Here is a 6,000-nt window from a genome sequence, read left to right as displayed (position 1 = left end):
TCAAGGTGCACCCTCAGATGAGGATAACAACCTCAGGGCCCCTACATCCAAAGTTTCCAAGAAAAATATGAACTGGTCTCAGGCCATGGAAGTGCTCAAAAGTGACTTTGAAGAGAAAGTAGCAGAGATAAAAGGAAGATTTAGAGAGAGGGAGGAAAGAATGGAAAGAAAAATGAGAGTAATGCAAGAAATTCATGAGAAAAAAGTCAAGAGCTTGAAAAGTCAAATGGAAAAGGAGCTAAAAAAAGCTATCTGAAGAAAAGAATTGCCTAAGAATTAGGATTGAACAAATGGAAGATAGTGACTTTATAAGAAACCAAGACACAGTAAAACAAATCAAACTGAATGAAAAAATAGAGAGCAATATGAAATATCTCCTTGGAAAAACAGCTGACCTGGAAGATAAATCTAGGAGAGATCATTTGAAAATCATTGGGCTACCTGAAAACCAGGACCAAAACAAGAGTCTAGACATCATCTTCCAAGAAATTATAAGGGAAAATTGCCCTGATATTCTAGAAGTGGAAGGCAAAATAGAAATTGAAAGAATCCACCAATCACCTCCAGAAAGAGATTCCAAAAGGAACAATTCCAGGAATATTATAGCCAAATTCCAGAGCTCCCAGGTCAAGGAGAAGTTATTGCAAGCAGCTAGAAAAAAGGAATTCAAATACTGTGGAGGTCCCATAAGGCTAAAACAAGATCTAGCCGCATCTATGTTAAAGGACTGGAGAGCATGAAGTATGATATTCCACAGGGCAAAGGAACTGGGACTACAGCCAAAAATCATGTACCCAGCAAAACTGATTATAATCTTTCAGAGGAAAAAAATGGGATTTCAATGAAAAAGAGGACTTTCAGGCATTGTGATGAAAATAACTAAACTGATTAGAAAATTTGACTTTCAAAGACATGATCCTGGAGAAGCATAAAAATGTAAACAGGAAAAAGAAATCATGAGGGACATTAAAAGTTTAAACTGTTTACATTTTTTTTTAAGATTCAACATTTTATTTATTAAGCACCCAGGCTGTGGCTACAATGCAGTACAGAGACTAAGCTCTGTCCTTGAAGATATTTGAGTACCACATGCCCTCCCCCTCCCACCCCCTTCCAAGGTGGGATGGAGTCACAGCTCTAATCTAGGCCCCTCTCTAAGTTCCCATGATCCACTTAACCCCAGGAAGGGAAACCATTCTTCCTAGAGGCAGGCAGACATCCCACCTTAGGACAGTCATCCTTCCTTCCTCAGTTAAGGACATGCCTAAAAGCACTGAATGTCCTTCCAAGCCCTGCTTGCTATGTGGGGGTGCCCCAGAGGGCTCTCTCCCCTGATGGAAGCCCTGGCATGAGGCAACAGAAGGAGGAGCCAGAAGTCCAGTTGCCATAGAGGATAGACTTTATTGGACTCATACCAGCAGCCCGTGTTTCTTCAGTACCTTTGTGTATTTGTGTATTTTGCCTTCCACATTCTTCTCAGATTGCTTGTGCAGTTTCATGAGCTTCTTTTTCTTTCTATAATGAATCTTAACTTTCTCCTTCCTCTTCTCTTCCAAAGTGGCAGTCACTGCCTGATACTTCCAGCCAACCTCATAGGCCAGGCACCCCAGATAAGCAAACTTTCTAGTTGGCTTCAGTCTGACAACTTTGAGAGCAGCTGGGACAACCATTCGTTTCTGCTTGTCATAGGGTGGGGGAATGCCATAGAACACCTTAAGGTGTTCCCAGGCAGCCTGACCACACTTGGTCTTGTGGGGAAGCATCCCTCTAACAGTCCTCCAGAAAATGCGGCTGGGGGCTCTGAAGTGATAAGGGCCTCTTGAAGGGTTTCTGTTCATTTGCTTTCAGAGGAAGGCCAGGTATTTCAGCTTGTTGCAGTAGAAGTTTCCTGAGATGTTGATGCCTTTGCAGAGAACCATGACCACCTTCCACCCTAGGAGGACTTGTTTGACCACAATGGCCGCCAAGCGGCCCACAAGATGGCCCCTCCCATCGATCACCAGGACCTGCCCTTCAGCCACGGTGGACGCCGCCTGAGGAAAAAAGAACTCTTTACATTCTTACATGAGAAGATAATACTTCTAACTCATAAGAACTTTCTCAGTAAGGAATACACAGAGGACACATGTCTGAACTGAATATAAAGGGATGATATCTGTAAAGCATTATTTTTTGTTGTTGTTGTTTATCCTTGTCCTTTGTGGGGAAAACAGGGTGGGATGTCTTATATCTGGGGCCACAATTGGGCTTGAGGCCTCCTGGGTCCAGGGCTGGTGCTTTGTCTATTGTGCCACCTAGCTAACCCATAATGACATCTTTAAAATAGGATTGAGGGGTAGGAGGAATAGACTGGGGGAGGGAGAAGGGGAGAGATGGACTGGGGAAAGGTAGCTCACATGAAGGAAACAAGAAAAAAGCTTACGGAGGGGAGGGGAAGACAGGGAAGGAATAGGGCAGTGAGTGAACCTTACTATCATCAGAATTGTCTTAAAGAGGGGATAACATACATACTCAAGTGGGTATAGTAATATATTTTTGCCCTGTGGAAAAGTGGGAGGGAAAGGAGATAAGGGCAGGGGGAGAGAGGAAGGAGGGAAGGGAAGTTTGGAGGAGGGAGCTGTAAAAAGCAAAACACTTTCAAGGAGGGTGAAGATGTTCTGCATAACAGCACATGTATGACATATATTGAATTGCTTGATTTCATAGGGAGAGTTGAGGAGAGAGGGAAGAAAAATAATTTAGTAATCAGAATGAGCTCAAAGACCTTAACCTAATCAGAGTGGGCTCAAGGAGGGAATAACATACACACCCAATTGGGAGGAGTAATCTATTTAACCCTACAGGAAAGGAGGAGGGGAAGAGGATGAGGAGGGAAAGGGTGAATGAAGGGAGGGTAGAGTGGGAGAGGAGGCAGTCAGCAGCAAAACACTTTTCAGGAGGAATAGGGCCAAATAAGATAGAAAATAGAGTAAATTATCATTGCAAGGGAATTGGATGGAGAGAAATAGTTGTGATGATTGACTACAATGGCAAAACTTATGGTACCTCTTCTGCTGGGCTATTGGGAAGAAAATTCTTTGTCAAGTTTAAGGTACTATATAAAAGTTATGATGAACAGGATACTATCAGAAAAACCTGGAAAGACCCATATGAACTGAAGCAGAGAGAAATTTACTGTATACAGTAATATACCACAATACTGTAAGATGATCTACTGGGAAGCACATGGTTATTTTCAGCAAGGCAATGATCCAAAATAACTCTGAAGGACTTATGAAAATAGCAATAAACCTACAGAGAAAGAACTCATGGTATCTGAAAACAGACTGAAACACATGTTTTTGACAACTCCTTAGTCTGAAGTCTTGTTTTTATCTGTTTTCTCTCACAACCTATCTAATGGAGAGATGTTTTCCATGACTAACTACTCATGTATAACTTACATTGAATTGCTTTAGTTCTTGGGGTGAGGGGTGGGAAGGGAGGGAGAAAGAGAAATTAGTACACAAAGTTTAAAAAAATGGTGTCAAAATTTGATTTTCTATGTAATTTGGAGAATAAAAATCTAAACAGAAAAAATAACTGATGATGAAAAGATAGAGAATGAAACATTTTCAAAAAAATGTTTAAAATAAAAGGTAGTAAAGACAGTGAAGAAATGTCAATACTAAACATGCACCCAGTGGTATGGCATCAAGATTCTTAGAGAAGAAGTTAAGTGAGTTACAGGAAGAAATAGAAAGCAAAACTATCCTAGTGAGGGAACTCAACATGCCCTTCTCAGAACTAGATAAATCTAACCACAATATTACTAAGAAAGAAGTTAAGGAGGAGAATAGAATTTCAGAAAAAATAAACATGATAGACTTGTTGAGAAAAGGGAATGGGGATAGAAAGGAATCTACCCTTTTCTCAGTAGTACATGACACCTAAACAGAAATTTACCATGTATTAGAGCATTAAAAGTTTGCAGTCAAATGCAGAAAACCAGAATTAATAAATGCAGCATTTTGAGATAATTATGAAATTAAAATTATGTGTAATAAAGAGCCATGGAAAGATAGACCAAAAATGAATGGTAAACTAAATAATCTCATTGTAAAGAATGAGTGGTTCAAGCAGCAAATCATAGAAACAATAACTTCATCCTAGAAAATGTCAATAATAAGATAACATACCAAAACTTACTAGATGTAGCCAAAGTAATTGTTAAGGAAAATTCTCTGTCTCTAAATGCCTGCATGAATTAAATAAATAAATAGGGGATACATTAATTGAGAATGCTACTACAAAGCTAGAAAAAGAAAAAATAAAACTACCCAATTTAAAAACAAATTAGAAATTCTGAAAATCAAAGGAGAGATTAATAAGATTGAAAGTAAGAAAACTATTTAATGAATAAATAAAACTAGGAGCTGGTTTTATGAAAAAAATTAAACAAATAAACCTTTGGCTAATTTGACTTCTAAGAAATAAAGAAGAAAACCAAATTATCAGTAACAAAAATGAAAGGGATGAATGTACTACCAATTATGAGGAAATTAAAGCAAGAATTAGGAGCTATTTTGCCCAACTCTATGCCCATAAATCTGACAATCTAAATGAAATGAATGAATAGGTACAAAAATATAAATTGTCCAGATTAACAAAAGAGGAAGTCAAATATTTTAATAACCTCATTTTAGAAAAAGAAATTGAACAAATCATCAATGACCTCCCTTAGAAAAAATCTCCAGGGCCAGATGGATTTACAAGTGAATTCCACCAAATATTAAAAGAAAAATTAATTCCAATACTATGTAAACTATTTGAGAAAATAGGTGAAAAAGGAATACTATCAAATCCTTTTTATTAGACAAATATAATGTTGATACCTAAATTAGGAAAACCAAAATAGAGAAAGAAAATAATAGACCAATTTGCCTAATGAATATTGATGCAAAATTTTAAAATAAAATATTAGCAAAGAGATTACAGCAATTTATCACAGAATAATTCACTATGATATGTGGAATTTATGCCAGAAATATAGAGCTGATTCAATATTAGGAAAACCATCAACATAACTGATGACATTAATAGTAAAACTAATCAAAATCATATAATTATCTCAATAGTTGCAGAGAAAGCTTTTGACAAAATACAGCACTTGTTGCTACCAAAAATCATAGAGATCATAGTGTATAGAATTAATTGTTATTTGAAGTTTTTGTGACCCCATCTTTTGGCTAGAATTTTCAAAACCCTGGCACAAGCACTGGCCTGGGGCTGAGGCCAGTGCCTCAGCAAATGGCACAGTGCTCCACTCAATGGTTGTAGCCATCGCCATGGCGCTGGCACTTCATGTCATTACCACTTGCTGACACCTGCATGGGCCTTGCAAAATTATAATGACTGGAAGCCCAGTGAGGGCAGTCATGTGACTCTCAGTCAGAGCTGCCAGCCAATTGGCTTGGGGCTATGTGTGGTCAGCCTGGCATCTGCTGGGAAGAAGGGAGGTTTTTCACCTTTCCAGCTTGAAGCTGGAAGGCAACAGGATGCTTCTGTGTGTTCTCAACTGATTCCTGGGTTGTGTTGTTATTCAGGTTGTATTATTTCCCTTTCTCCATTTTATTTCCTTTCCCTTAATCCTACTGATTCTCTTTGAGGTTTTTTAAGTTTGTTCTTATTAAATAAACCCTGCTTTGTTTTGAGCGAGGCTGTCAGTCTCCTTCCCTGCCCCAATATTGCGGCAAGTCGCCTAGCTAACACTCCCCAATTAAAAATTGGTCCCTACAATAGTAATAAATGTAGCTTTCCTTAAAATGATAAGAAGTATTTAGCTAAAACCATCATCAATCATGATATGTAAGAGCAATAAGTTAGAAACATTACTAATAAGATTATGGGTGAAACAAGGATGTATATTATCACCACTATTATTCAGTATTGTACTAGAAATGTTAGCTTTAACAAAGAGAAGAAAAATAAATTAAAGGAATTAGAATAGGAAAGGAGGAA

The 6,000-nt window shown here is 38.1% G+C and overlaps 1 pseudogene; it reads right to left on the bottom strand.

Moving 5' to 3' along the window:
- Positions 1-1,409: 1,409 nt before the first annotated feature.
- The window catches only part of LOC122754783, a 36,635-nt pseudogene continuing 32,044 nt past the window's right edge, over positions 1,410-6,000 (bottom strand).

Source organism: Dromiciops gliroides, chromosome 4 (genome assembly GCF_019393635.1).
Source record: "Dromiciops gliroides isolate mDroGli1 chromosome 4, mDroGli1.pri, whole genome shotgun sequence".
NCBI classification, from domain to species: domain Eukaryota; kingdom Metazoa; phylum Chordata; class Mammalia; order Microbiotheria; family Microbiotheriidae; genus Dromiciops; species Dromiciops gliroides.
This window is presented reverse-complemented; position numbering and strand designations above follow the sequence as displayed.